We start from the raw sequence: 16,103 nt of genomic DNA on the forward strand, positions 1-16,103 counted from the left end.
TAGTAGAGAGGTAGGTGAGCATGGGACACGTCTTCATTATGAATGTTTTCTTCCATATGGAGGTAATACCAGTAAAGCAATACACGTTCTATTCTGCATCTTTTTCCTCTCTCCTCCAAGGAAGAAGAGGCAGTTCATTGGGTTGGAAATTTTGGAGAAATAAAAAGGACATCTGTGGTGCCCCTTCCTCTTCCTTTCTCTTGAGAGCAGGCTGTCCACAGACATCACGCATTTGACCCTTTCGCCTCCTGAGCTTTGGCCAGGGTCTGCCTCTCCCTGGGTGTAAGTTCTGATCCAGCCCAGAGCTGTGGGTGATGGATGGATGACTGTCCATAAGATTCAGTATTAGAACTTGCCTACAGATGAAGGCATAACTCCAGTATCAATCAGAAAAGGAGCAATATTTAATAGTAAAGAGCACCCTGGCACCATGACTTAGATCTGAGCCCTGCAATTTACTAGTCATGTGACCTTGGTCCAATTATTTAATACATCCTTGCTTTAGTCTTATTTGTATGTAAAATGGGATAATAATATTACCTTTCATAGGCCTTTTATGAAGATGAAATGAGTTAATATATGTAAATCACTTAGAAAGCACTACTTAAACCATGAAAAATGCGATGTTTTAGGAGTTATCATGAGCTTTATCAACTGTAAGTAATATTTCAATTTTTGTAGGATTTTTCTTTTCTCATTTCTCAGTTGGTTCTCAGATCAGCTGGGAAAGAAGGGTACTGTTTTGCTATGTCCTTAACACTCATATACTGTGTATAAACTATAAATATGCCCAACTTTCTCCTGTAAAAAGACCCGGGAGTCTTCCATGCCCTCCTCGGTATCTATTACATAGAAACTGTGTAAAAATTTGGAGAACCATTAATGTCATGCTTTTCAGATACTGCTGGTGAAATGACATCTAATAATGCCAATGAATTTGACATTAGACTCAGTCAATCCCTTTCTAATTAGATCATGCTTACAATTATAGAAGAGTCGTGTCTACTTAACTTTTTACCAATTAAGTGAACTAATTTTAATAACATTCAACTGAATGTAATTTTGCCTGGTGAATGTGAGTCTACACAGTGTCAATGCTTTCTTAATATGCTTCCTGAATATGCTGCTATTTCGCAAGAGGGAACATGTACAATGACCTATGTTACCATGCTTCTATCTGTCACCATCACGGCTATTTTTAGCAAAACTACAAAGTTTTGTCAAATGGATTTCATCACTGATTAGTTTTCAGCTCTTCTAGAATCTTCCACTTTTATATACAGGTCATTCTAGTGAGAATTTGAGGCTCATGATTTTATCCAAAAATCTTTTAGATCTGTAATAACTGATCAATTACCAAATACTTATTGTGAACGTAATTTACTAGATTTTATGTGTTCTGTACAAAAACATAGAGATGCTTACGGCCCTCAAGTAGAACATGCTATAGTCAGAGAAACACAACATGGAGATGTTTTAGAAGATAATGAGAATCAAAAGAGAGTACATGTGTCACTGTGTCACTGAAAACAGACAAATCTTGTAAACACAAAACAAAACATGAAAGTACTTTCAGCACAAAAACAAAATTCTTCCCCTCCCCAAAGCAGCTGGCTGGGACAAAAACTCCTGTCCATAATTATACAAGTTTTCTCAAACCTTCCTTGGGAAATACATTAAAATGGCAATAAATAAATGGAATCTAAGTATTTTAATATCCCCCAAAGTTTATTGAATCCCCTTCCCTTTTGTTGCATTAATTCTGTATGTAACATTCTGCTAGAAAAAACATTCAATCTTATTTGAATGAGATTCAGTGATCTCAGGCTTTTCTACAATCTTCTGGTGCTGAAGCTACTATTGACTGACCATGATTTAAGCCAAAATCTGATTCCCTCTACTTTCTGATTATTGTCGTCAGTTTTTGCTCTTGCAGTCACAAGGATTACATTTAATACATCTCTCATATGACAACTTCTTGAATACTTGAAATCACCTATAATTAAGTCTTCTGCATTCCAGGCAAAATTTTTTAATTTCTAATTATTCTATATATTATGTATATAATTACACCATCTTATTTTTGTCATCCTTCAGGAATATGTTCTGATCCTCTGATATACCTTTTAAAATATGTGCCCAAGTAATAAACAAGTGACAAACAAGTAATAAATGAAATATTCTTTCTTATTTAGGACACCCTATGTGAATTGATTCATCATAACTTTCATTTAGCTATGTGGAAACAATGTCACAACCTGACTTAAAATTACTTTAATGTCAACTTAAATTCGAAGACCCATATCATCCCTTTACTGTAATTTTGCAATAGATTTGTGGGTGCCCAAATGTGCAAAAACAGGTAAAGATAAACAGGTAATTTTCAGGACATCTGGCACAATTTCCTCAATTTAAAAATGAAAAGGTTCAAGGTAAGAGGTTACATGACTTGTCAAGATTTTATAACCAGTATAATGAAGTTCAATTTCCCTTCTTGGGTTATTTATTTTCTGTGAAATCCTCTACTTGGTTTTATTTTGAAAGATCATCATTTAGTTACTTGGGTATTGATAGTCTTCCCAGATGTTTTGGCCTAAAATTTCTTCCTTGTAGGCTTCACGTTTTAATGTTGGAGTCAAGATGAGAAGCTTCTGAATGGGAATAAGAAAAAATGCCTACATCTTTAAAATTCTATCTGACTAGAATCCTATAGCAACTAAACCCTCCGGATATTTAATATCATGTTACAATGTTATTATTGTTCAAACTTTCTTTAGTCATACTGGATAATTTAAGAGTATCTCTTAAAAATCATTAAAGCAGCATCCCTTAAGTTATAACACACAAATAGGCTTCTGCCTGGAACAAAAATACGCCAAATTGCTTCCACAGTAAATAAAATTTTCTTGCTAGTAAACTGACCCCACACAGCCTGTATTAGTTCTGGAAATGCTTTGTATGGTAATGACAGGCAGCCTGCTATGCTGTCTACAGCTAATAAGAAAAGAACAACACCAGATTTTGACAGATGACTGTCAAAACCTACATGCTCATGGAGAAGAACTGGAGGGAGAGAAACCAGTTGGTTACTTAAGGCAGTTTTGTACGATGCCAAGCATATCACAGACACAAGACATACGCAGTGAGAGGTTCACAGCTCTTCTGTTCTAGCCAAGTAGGTGGTATCAGTATCTGTCAGCTGAGTGAATGGTTCAGTCATGGCAGCAGGCTGTAGTGAATTATATAATCTCAGCTGAACTCACAAGCACTACTTTAGGAATCCATGAAAGGTCTTCCTCAGTCTAAAACCAGTGCTTACATTGAGAAGGAAAACTGGAGAAGCAGAGGAAGCAAATCGCTGGGCCTTCCCAACCTTTCTTTTGTTGTTGTTACTTTTTAACTTTTTATTTTACATTGAAGTATAGGACTTTCCTGGTGGCTCAGATGGTAAAGCGTCTATCTAAAATGTGGGAGACCCGGGTTCAATCCCTGGGTTGGGAAGATCCCCTGGGGAAGGAAATGGCAACCCACTCCAGTACTCTTGCCAGGAAAATCCCATGGATGGAGGAGCCTGGTAGGCTACAGTCCATGGGGTTGCAAAGAGTCGGACATGACTGAGCGACTTCACTTCACTTAATAGCCGATTCACAATGCTGTGATTGTTTTAAGTGCACAGCAGAGGGGCTCAGCCATATGCATACATGCGTCCATTCTCCCCCAAACTCCCCTCCCATCCAGGCTGCCACATACATTGAGCAGAGTTTACTGTGCTACATAGTCGGTCCTTGTTAGTTAACCATTTTAAATATAGCAGTGTATACATGTCAATTCCAAACTCCCTAACTGCCTTTCCCTGCCTTCTTTGCCCCTGGCAACCATGATACTGACTGCTCCCAAGTCAGTGAGACAAATGTAAGGACTACATCACTCCAGTAAGTTTGCGTTTTTATGGGACACATACCCGTGCCTCTCTTCCTTTCTTGGTTTCTTCTTGTAACTTTTCCTTGGTTTTCTACCTCACATTGGGTCTTGTTTAACAATCTTTGGGTAATCCTATATTGCTTCCCTTCAGTTCAGTTCAGTTCAGTCCCTCAGTAGTGTGTGATTCTTTGTGACCCAGTAGACTGCAGCACGCTAGGCTTCCCTGTCCATCACCAACTCCTGGAGTTTACTCAAACTCATGTCCATTGAGTCAGTGATGCCATCCAACCATCTCATCCTCTGGCGTCCCCTTCTCCTCCTGCCTTCAATCTTTCCCAGCATCAGAATCTTTTTAAATGAGTCAGCTCTTCCTTCACATCAGGTGGCCAAAGTATTGGCGTCTCAGCTTCAACAGTAGTCCTTCCAATGAACACTCAGGACTTCCCCCCAATTTATCTCTAATTCTCTCAAAGGTAAGCCTGAGAAATCAATGCTCCACTTAGCATCATGTTAAGTATGGCACAGGAGAAGGACCAGAAATGACTTATTCCAATTTTCTACCACACAGGAAGCACATCACCACTTCTTGATATCTGGTTTCCCAGTTCTATTAGATTTGCTTGCCATAGCAAGCAGTAAGTTCTACAGCATTGACAGTGATATTAATTATAAGAAAATTCTTTCTTTTCTTGAACCTAGAACTTTATTACTGTAATTTATATTGACTGGGCTTTTTTTTTTTTTCTTCTGGAATACAACATTCTTTTCCAAAGAATGGAATCTAAAAGAGTATGCCCAGTGAATTCTCTGAAATTCACTGCCTAGCGTGTATATATAATACCCGGTATAGGAAAATAATCTGCCCTGTCTAACACTGCATGAAGATAACAGTGATGTGGATCATAGTTTTCTAAACCTAATTTGTGAAAAGAGGTATGAATTGTCTGTTTCAATTTTTTTTTCCTTAAGAAAAAGCAAATTCCCGCATTGAAAATATGTACATTTATCTGTCCTCATCATGCTTTAAAGTTCTTTCAGTGCTCTCTGCATTTTGTGATTTGAACAAACAGCTCTGCTTATATTTGTATTTACATGAATCTTATTATAGGAATAACTTTTAGTTTGAAATTGCGTTTGCCATTCCAGAGCTTTTAGATTTTCTTATTCCAATTTTCTCTCTCTTTCTCTTTTATTTTCATTTTCTTTTCATCTTAACCCAGAAAGTGGAGTGGCCTACTTTCTTGCCCAATAGATAAGAATTTACATACTGCATGTATAATAGGAAAGTTTTTCAGCCATTTTATTATGATTATCATGTTTTGGTTGGTTGACATAGGCTTTGAGTAAAATATATTCACCATTAGCTTCGTGGCCTTAGGGAGCTATACTTAAATAATTTGATTTGAGGATAAGATTAAAAGATGATACAGTTTATGGATAAAATGACCGTTTACTGAATATGGCATTTTTTACCTGCTGTATGGAATTTCCTAGCATATTTATCAGCAATGTGAGAGTATCAGAAGGTGTGCAAATATGTGGGCTTATACAGCACTGGGAGAGTTCAGTCAAAAAATAGACTAAGGAAAATAAACACTTGGAATGAGCACAGAGATGTTCATTATAAGCCAATTTATCTGGTCCAAGAAGAGGGTGTGTCCTGAAGACATGAATACTTAATACCTCCTAGATTTCGGGAAATTTGGGTCGTGCAATTATGATCTCAAAGTTCTTCCCCCAGTTGTAGCCTCTGTCATTCATGGTTTTCTAAGCTGACAAAATAAAGTATTTTGGTTTTCCTAAGCCTTTAAAGAAAAAGCAAGTGTCTTATTCTTTACATTTAATATGTACTCTTTCCACCTAATGTTTCAAGTAAGGAGGAAATCTGGCAGTTAAATCAACAGCTAATGTTGACACAAAAGAAGAAGCAAGACACACATAAATCCTCCCTGTAATTCACTATGGACAAGACGGTTCATGTAGGTAAATACTATGAGTGAGCAATGATTAAATTTGAAGATTGGTGAAATCTTCACAATGCTTGCAGAGAGCAAAGAAACACATAGATTATGAGCATCTACACTACACTTTCCTAGATATGTGTTAAGCAGTTTATATGGATAAATCTATCTTATGCTCCCCAAATATCATGAAAGTGCTTTCAATCTTGTGTTTGTGAATGTGTGTGCTAAGTTGTTTCACTTCAGTCTGACTCTTTGTGACCCCATGGACTGTAGCCCGCCAGTCTTCTCCGTTCATGGGATTTTCCAGGCAAGAATATTGGAGTGGGTTGCCATGCCCTTTTCCAGGCAATTCTTCCCCCAAATTCTATCTAACATCCCATTGCTAACCTCAAAGACTATTCTCTTTTGAAGGGACATTTTGAAAACCCAACTGATGAGCAGAAAGACAGCAAAAAGTTTTAACTTCATGGCTGTTGAATTGAAAATTAAACATAATACTAAAATGCAATTAATTATCCTTTTTAAATGAAATTTGAAAGAGTGAAGTAAAACATATACAGAAGCATCAGGCAATAGCTCTGTTTCTAGAAGCAGTAAGAATTGACTTTAGTTGTCAAACCAGTTAAGAAGTAGCAAGCAGAGCTGTCCCTGTCTAATTCCACTATAATATAAATGGTAAGACCAAACCAAAGCAACCCCCCTCACCCAAACTCAATAATCAAAATGACAAAAACAAAAATTACCTAGTACTGAATTAAGAACTAATTGAAAAAAATTGAGATCTGATGCTTTTGAACTGTGGTATTGGAGAAGACTTTGAGAGTCCCTTGGACTCCAAGGAGGTCCAACCAGTCCATCCTAAAGGAGATCAGTCCTGGGTGTTCATTGGAAGGACTGATGCCAAAGCTGAAACTCCAGGACTCTGGCCACCTCATGCGAAGAGTTGACTCATTGGAAAAGACCCTGATGCTGGGAGGGATTGGGGGCAGGAGGAGAAGGGGACGACCGAGGATGAGATGGCTGAATGGCATCACCGACTCGATGGACATGAGTTTGGGTGAACTCCGGGAGTTGGTGATGGACAGGGAGGCCTAGAGTGCTGTGATTCATGGGGTCGCAAAGAGTCGGACACAACTGACTGAATGAACTGAAGGTAAACTCCAGAAAAAAATAAAAATACAAGAAGAGCAAGACCTGTTGGAATCCTGGCAGTAGAGGTTAATGGATTTTGGAAAAATCACCTTGATTTGAGAAGGTTCAAAGATAAGGAAAATAACATCCATACAGCTCAGGCTAGCAATTCAAGTGCACATAAAGTTTTTGTTTTAAATTTGGACACAAAAACAATGACAGCAAGCCTACAGGAATTCATTTCATGCTTAATTAGGCAATTCTTGGTACCTTTATCAGAAGGCAATGATCACTCAGAGAATGTGTGCTAAATCGCTTCAGTCATGTCCAATTCTTTGTGACCCCATGGACTGTAACCTGTCAGGCTCCTCTGTCCATGGGAGTCTCCAGGCAAGAATACTGGAGTGGGTTGCCATTCCCTTCTCCAGGGGATCTTCCTGACACAGAGATAGAACCTGAGTCTCTTATGCCTCCTGCATTGTCAGGTGGATTCTTTACTACTAATGCCACTTGGAAAAGGTCAGTTTTCATTCCAATCCCAAAGAAAGGCAATGCCAAAGAATGCTCAAACTACCACACAATTGCACTCATCTCACACGCTAGTAAAATAATGCTCAAAATTCTCCAAGCCAGGCTTCAGCAATACGTGAAACATGAACTTCCAGATGTTCAAGCTGGTTTTAGAAAAGGCAAAGGAACCAGAGATCAAATTGCCAACATTCACTGGATCATCGAAAAAGCAAGAGAGTTCCAGGAAAACATCTATTTCTACTTTATTGACTATGCCAAAGCATTTGACTGTGTGGATCACAATAAACTGTGGAAAATTCTGAAAGAGATGGGAGTACCAGACAACCTAACCTGCCTCTTGAGAAACCTGTACACAGGTCAGGAAGCAACAGTTAGAACTGAACATGGAACAACAGACTGGTTCCAAAGAGGAAAAGGAGTACGTCAAGGCTGTATATTGTCACCCTGCTTATTTAACTTCTATGCAGAGTACATCATGAGAAACACTGGGCTGGAAGAAGCACAAACTGGAATCAAGATTGCCGGGAGAAATATTAATCACCTCAGATATGCAGACGACACCACCCTTATGGCAGAAAGTGAAGAGGAACTGAAAAGCTTCTTGATGAAAGTGAAAGAGGAGAGTGAAAAAGTTGGCTTGAAGCTCAACATTCAGAAAATGAAGATCATGGCATCTGGTCCCATCACTTCATGGCAAATAGATGGGGAAACAGTGGAAACAGTGTCATACTTTATTTGAGGAGGCTCTAAAATCACTGCAGATGGTGACTGCAGCCATGAAATTAAAAGATGCTTACTCCTTGGAAGAAAAGTTATGACCAACATAGTTAGCATATTCAAAAGCAGAGACATTACTTTGCCAACAAAGGTCCATCTAGTCAAGGCTATGGTTTTTCCTGTGGTCATATATGGATGTGAGAGGTGGACTGTGAAGAAAGCTGAGCACTGAAGAATTGATGGTTTTGAACTGTGGTGTTGGAGAAGACTCTTGAGAGTCCCTTGGACTGCAAGGAGATCCAACCAGTCCATTCTGAAGGAGATCAGCCCTGGGATTTCTTTGGATGGAATGATTCTGAAGCTGCAACTCCAGTACTTTGGCCACCTCATGAGGAGAGTTGACACATTGGAAAAGACTCTGATGCTGGGAGGGATTGGGGGCAGGAGGAGAGGGGGACGACAGAGGATGAGATGGCTGGATGGCATCCCTGACTCGATGGACGTGAGTCTGAGTGAACTCCAGGAGCTGGTGATGGACAGGGAGGCCTGGCATGCTGCGATTCATGGGGTCGCAAAGAGTCGTACACGACTGAGCGACTGAACTGAACTGAACTGAACTGAATGCCACTTGGGAAGCCCTCACTCAGGGAATATTCTAGACAGAAAAAATCCTATCACACATGGACCATGGGAAGGTAAGAGACGGGATCTTTCTCTGATAACAAGTTGACACCGAGAGAAAGGGACCAAGTTTCTAGGCCGGTCACTGATTGGTCACAAGGGGCAAGGAAGAAGTACGGTCTCCATGGCCTTTCAGGCTGTTTGCCTGTCACCTTCAATGTATGAAAAGCAGCAAAGAAAGGAGTGCAAGAATTTGACGTTTGTTACAAGTCAGCTTAACTTCAGGACTAGGTTAATTGCTTCATTCCAAGTTATCCCACAACTCAGTTGTAGGGACAGCGATTGTAATAAAGGGTGACAAGGTAGTTGATTGAAAAGGAAGAACAGAAAATCTTACAGGTGTAGAATATCAGTGGATCCATCTGGAGACAAAAGAGCTGAAAAAATTAGAAAAAAGATATGGGCAGATATTTTATTACTTTGTTGGTAAAAATAAAGAATGAGATTTAGTGCTAATAGAAAGTCTTACTTGAATGTATCTGTTGCAGCGGAAAAGGCATCATTGACGACGAGATACAAATTATCCAAACCTGGTGTACTCAGTGTATAGAGTGTATGCTAAAATGTGTCATGATCTACCTGGCAACACTTACAAAAGTTGAGTCACATTTATTTCCTCCTTCAAGATACACTTACTGAAACTCATTATGTACTTCCAAATGCAGAGTTCCAAAGAATAGCAAGGAGAGATAAGAAAGCCTTCCTCAGTGATCAATGCAAAGAAATAGAGGGAAACAATAGAATGGGAAAGACTAGAGATCTCTTCAAGAAAATTAGAGATACCAAGGGAACATTTCATGCAAAGATGGGCTCAGTAAAGGACAGAAATGGTATGGACCTAACAGAAGCAAAAGATATTAAGAAGAGGTGGCAAGAATACACAGAACTGCACAAAAAGATCTTCATGACCCAGATAATCATGGTGGTGTGATCACTTACCTAGAGCCAGACATCCTGGAATACAAAGTCAAGTGGGCCTTAGAAAGCATAACTACGAACAAAGCTAGTGGAGGTGATGGAATTCCAGTTGAGCTATTTCAAATCCTAAAAAATGATACTGTGAAGGTGCTGCACTCAATATGCCAGCAAATTTGAAAAACTCAGCAGTGCCACAGGACTGGAAAAGGTCAGTTTTCATTCCAATTCCAACAAAAGGCAATGCCAAAGAATGCTCAGACTACCACACAATTTCACTGATCTCACACTCTACCAAAGTAATGCTCAAAATTCTCCAAGCCAGGCTTCAACAGTACGTGAACCATGACCTTCCAGATGTTCAAGTTGAATTTAGAAAAGGCAGAGGAACCAGAGATCAAATTGCCAACATCCATTAGATCATCAAAAGGGCAAGAGAGTTTCAAGAAACATCTACTTCTGCTTTATTGACTATGCCAAAGCCTTTGACTGTGTGGATCACAACAAACTGGAAATTTCTGAGAGAGATGGGAATACCAGACCACCTGACCTGCCTCCTGAGAAATCTGTCTGCAGGTCAGGAAGCAACAGTTAGAACTGGACATGGAACAACAGACTGGTTCCAATTCGAGAAAGGAGTATGTCAAGGCTGTATATCGGCACCCTGCTGATTTAACTTATATGCAGAGTACATCAGGTGAAATGCCAGGCTGGATGAAGCACAAGCTGGAATCAAGATTACCAGGAGAAATATCAATAACCTCAGATATGCAGATGATACCACATTCATAGCAGAAAGTGAAGAAAAACTAATGAGCCTCTTGATGAAAGTGAAAGAGGAGAGCGAAAAAGTTGGCTTAAAGCTCAATATTCAGAAAATGAAGATCATGGCATCTGGTCTCATCACTTCATGGCAAATAGATGGGGAACAGTGGAAACAGTGGCTGACTTTAGTATCTTTGGTTCCAAAATCACTGCAGATGGTGACTGCAGCCATGAAATTAAAAGACACTTGCTCCTTGGAAGAAAAGTTATGACCAACCTAGATAGCATATTCAAAAGCAGAGACATTACTTTGCCAACAACTGTGCATCTAGTCAAAGCTATGGTTTTTCCAGTGGTCATGTATGGATGTGAGAGCTGAACTATAAAGAAAGCTGACTGCTGAAGAATTGATGCTTTTGAACTGTGATGTTGGATAAGACTCTTGAGAGTCCCTTGGACTACAAGAAGATCTAACCAGTCCATCCTAAAGGAGATCAGTCCTGAGTATTCTTTGGAAGGACTGATGCTGAAGCTGAAACTCCAATACTTTGGCCACCTGATGAGAAAAACTGACTCATTGGAAAAGATCTGATGCTGGGAAAGATTGAAGGCAGGAGAAGGGGAGGACAGAGGATTAGATGGCTGGATGGCATCACCAGCATGATGGACATGAGTTTGAGTAAACTCCAGCAGTTGGTGATGAACAGGGAAGCCTGGCATGCTGCAGTCCATGGGGTCATAAAGAGTCAGACATGACTGAGCGACTGAACTGAATTGAATAGGATTATAACTGTTTAAAGCAACACATAGAAAAATTTCTGCCCTCTTGAAAGTTCCATTCTCGTAAGGGACAAAAGCAAATTAGCAAATAGATAATATAATATCTAACAGTCGGACACGACTGAGCAACTTTACTTTCACTTTTCACTTTCATGCATTGGAGCAGGAAATGGCAACCCACTCCTGTGTTCTTGCCTGGAGAATCCCAGGGATGAGGGAGCCTGGTGGGCTTCCATTTATGGGGTCGCACAGAGTCGGACACGACTGAAGCAACTTAGCAATATAATATCAGGTAGTAAAACAGAAGTCATCATATAAAATATGAAAAATGAAGAATAAGTAGATGGAGAGTGTCAGAAGCTCCTATGTCAGTCTCTGCTCCTGAAATTTCAGTTAACAATATTACTCTTTATATTGAAATCCAAAAGGTGTAAAACAACAATACGATTTTGAAAAGAAGAACATAGAGAAGTTACATTTCTTGATTTAAAGAATACAAGTTATTTATGTATATAATACAATAGAATATTGCTCTTCAATTAAAAAGAATGAAATAATCCCACTTGTGGCAACATGGATGAACCTGGAAATTATCAGACTAAGTAAAGTAAGTTAGACAGAGAAAGACAAACATGATATTGCTTACATGTGGAATCTAAACAAATGATATAAATGAACTTATTTCCAAAACAGACTCACAGACTTAGAGAACAAATTTATGGTTCCTAGGTGGTAGAGTGGGTGGGATGGATAGATTGGGAGTTTGGGATTGACATGTACATACTGTTTTGTTTCAAATATATAGTCAACCAGGATTTATTCTCGGGAACTCTGTTCAAGATTATGTAACAGCCTAAGTGAGAAAACAGTTTCAGATAGAATAGATACATGTATATGTACAACTGAATCACTTTGCTCAACACCTGGACCTAAGATTACATTATTAATCAACTATACGCTAATAAAAAATTTAAAAAAATAAGAATTTCCATAAGGCTACAGTACTAAGATATTGTCATGTTAGGCTGAAAAATAGGAATATAGATGCAGAGAACAAAATAGAGACTAAAAACAGATGTAAACAGCTCACATATAAGCAGCCAGTTGATTTTTGACAAAAGTGCAAAGAAAATTCAATGGGGTGAAAATAGTCTTTATAAACACATTTTGCTAGATAGAGCAAAAGAATGAAGGGATTGTCGAAACACTGAACAGGTAGGGGTAGAAACTTTAGATTTAAAACAGGTCATTGTAAAAGGAGAGAAAGTTGAGTTTAAGGAGCAAAATATGAAGGCAGGTAGAATGTTGATGCGGTGAGTGGAGAAGGCATATAATAAATAATCTCTGAGAGTAGATATAAAGTAGGCGTGCTGGGCAGCATTAAAAATAATTTATATTTATAGGTCAAAAAATTCATTGTACACATATCTCAAGCATTGAATCCATTCTATAAATTGCTGGTGATGATTTAGGATTCAGTGGTATACAGAACAGAGATACATGTATTTTCGTTCTTATGGAATTTGTATCATAGAGGGCAGGATAGAGATCCATCAATCATCAACAAACAAATAAATACTATCTTATAAAAACTGATAAACACTATGAAGAAAATGACCCAGGGAAACAGGAGAGAGTCCTTGGGAGATTTGAGTGAGAATGACTTTAGATAAGGTGTTTAGAGAAAAAGTTCTCAAACATGCTTTCCTTTGAGGAGAGACATAAACAAGCAGAAGCCTAGGGTAAGTTGACTGGCTACAGAGGAATAAAAATTGTGAATTCAAGGGAAATAATAAAGCAAATGATAAGAATACTTATAAAGCCTTGCAAGTTACACCTCATCCTTGACTCTGTACAACGTTCTCCTCAACCTGATTTCCGGATTTGCAATGTTTAGACCGGGTCCAACGCTACTTTTCTGAATGAGCCCCCACCTAGTGGGCAATGTACAATTTTAAATCCAGAAAAGAAAAGCACAGTGGTAAGGAAAACATAACAAGACACAGAGACTGTGTTAATTTTCCACCTTCCCCTAGGGCCCTGCGCCTCATTCTGTTCTATTTCCTAACAGCTGGCAGGCTTTTGTTCTTTTCCTCTATAACTGTTTCTCCAGCAGGTACAGCTCCATTTGGCATCCAGGGCATATGATTGTTATAAGCAGTGTCCCCATGACATTTCATTAAGCTGGTCTTTCTACACTTAACCATCAGACTACTGGAGCCTTGTTAGAAGCACTTAATTGCATCCTATTTTTGAGGCTGTAGCTGTATATCAAGATTCTACTCTCTTGTTAATTTCTTTTTAGTTTCTCCCAAGGTCTTCTTGCTGATTAGAATTTTTTTTTTTTTTAAGCAAAGACTTTATCCTTTTACCTTCCCTTCTTTATCTTTGTCTCCCTCCCTGCTTCTCTCTAACTTCAGACAAAGCTGCTGGCTGTAATAGGTGTTGCCTTTTTTACAGATGTGATTTGTGTTTGCCTGGGTGTCAAGAATCTCTGAGTCCTCATGGGAGTATTGAGGTTGGGAAACTGAACTGATGACCACTGCACAACTTTCTAAAGGCATGGATCTCTGTTTCTTTCACTGATTGAATAAACTTTTTAAATATAACAACAAAAAAGTGACTCTCTTTTTAAAATGAGCTGCTTCTATGTTTAATTGATCCTCTTGGAATTCCATGTGCATTTTAAAAAAAAAAGCAAAACAAGCAAGTCAGATAATCTGAGTATTTTAGGGTAAAGAAGATGAACTGGCTATCAATGTATCTCTTGACAACGTCTACCGCTGCTTCTAATGGCTGCTTCTTTTTGAGGCTTTACCATGTGCCAGACACTCTTTTTAGCATTTTACATGCATTATCTCATTTAATCCTCGCCACAGTCTCACTTCTTATGAGAGGTATTATGGTGATTCTCCCTTTACAGATTAAAGCATAGAAATATTATGTACCTTGCCCAAGGTGCTCAGCGATTAAACAGTGGAAATGGATTTAAATCCATGTATTCTGAGCCAAGACCCCAGGGCCTTCAAGCTGCACATTTTCAAGTAAGAGGGCCATCTTTTTCACAGGATGGGTTTTTGTTTTTGTTTTAACCTGAAGCAGGTGTATATTTCTCTTCTCTTTTGTAAGACATTTCCTTGTCATGTATTTCTTCACCTTGACTCCGAGTAGTCCAAGCAGGACTAGAAACTTCTAGATTGAATTAGACATAATTTTCAAAGCTTCTCCCTGCCATCTTCCCTATTTCTGTGTTCTTTTTTTTTTTTTTTTCCCTGGGTCATCACAACTTCCTAAACCGTTCTCCCTACTTTCAGCAAGTAGCCCTCATTATCTTTGGCCACCTGCCAATGAATATTACGACATGCAGTTCTGATGATGGTCATCCTGCTTCTACCCCATCATTGATGGCCCATTGCTAAACGATAGAATTCATATTACTTAGCATGGATTTTGGTCAGCTCTACCCTTCAAACCACAATTCCCTTTCCACGACTCCTACTCCTTTTTACAACTCCTACTGCTTTTTACATCATATCCTGTGCTTAGTCACACTGATCTATTCATTTCTCTCCAAAACCACCATCTCATTGGTCAGGCTGTTTCTGTTCTATTTCTGGGATGAAACTTTTTTCTACCTGGAAAAACCATGTGTGTCCTTTGACACCTAGCTCATGAGTCATGTCTGCTGATACGAATTTTGTAAACTTCTCCCTGCTTTCAGGAAGAGCTAACAGAGATGGTCCTTCCTTCCTGTCTGTCCATAACCCTTGGAGTTGATCGTTGGTGTAGCAGTTGCCGTCTTCTTACCACGCTCACATTTTTTACCTCTCACAACAGACTGTGAGTTTCTTAAAGGCAGGAATTGTGTCTTACACTCACAGTAGGTGCTCATAAATTTCTGTCACATGAGTGATGCTTGAATAAACATTATACATTGCTGTATCACCAACTGGGTAGAGTGATCCAGCTGGCAGAACGTGCACAAAACACAATGGCTGCAATTACTGTGATTCTGGTTTCATTAAATTGGGTTTATGCCTTTCTTAAAAAAAAAAAAAACCCTCTAGCATAAATCTGAGAGTGATTACTAATGCCTCTTTTCTTGGAATAAGGAAAATCACACATAATAAATTATGGTGGAGTTCTTTGAGGAAAAAAGGACAGATGCCTTGAAACAGAGGTACAGTGTCAGTTGGAAAACCTTCTGTACGAAGCGCTGATAGTGCTTCCTGCTCACTTTCTTGCATCATCTTTGCTCCCCTTACAGCCCAGAGATTTTCTTGCCCTACTCTGACTCCTAAATGAGCCAGTTTATTTGTCTCTCATTGCCTCTTTTCCCCACTCCCCTCCTCCGACCCACTGCTATTTCAGCCTTGGCCCCGTCTCTCACTCTTTCCCTCTGCTGCAATTAAATAACTTCCTGAGGTTTTTTATTAGGTTATTCTTCCAGAAGGTAGACTAGTGCCTAGGGGTATTAAAGAATAAAAACACTAAAAAGGACAGCCTAGACATTTTCTGTTGAAAGCAGTCACCATGTGCACACACAGAGAGCAGCAGGAGGGAGGGAGAGGGAGGAAATTTAAGGATTAGGAAGCTTGCATATTGCATTTAACTGCTCTTTCCACCTGTATAAACACAAGACATCAAGCAGCTTTAAAGAGAGTTGTTGTCCATCTCCGCATATTAAGAACTGTATCC

Source organism: Capra hircus, chromosome 27, assembly GCF_001704415.2.
Source record: "Capra hircus breed San Clemente chromosome 27, ASM170441v1, whole genome shotgun sequence".
Taxonomy (NCBI): Eukaryota; Metazoa; Chordata; class Mammalia; order Artiodactyla; family Bovidae; genus Capra; species Capra hircus.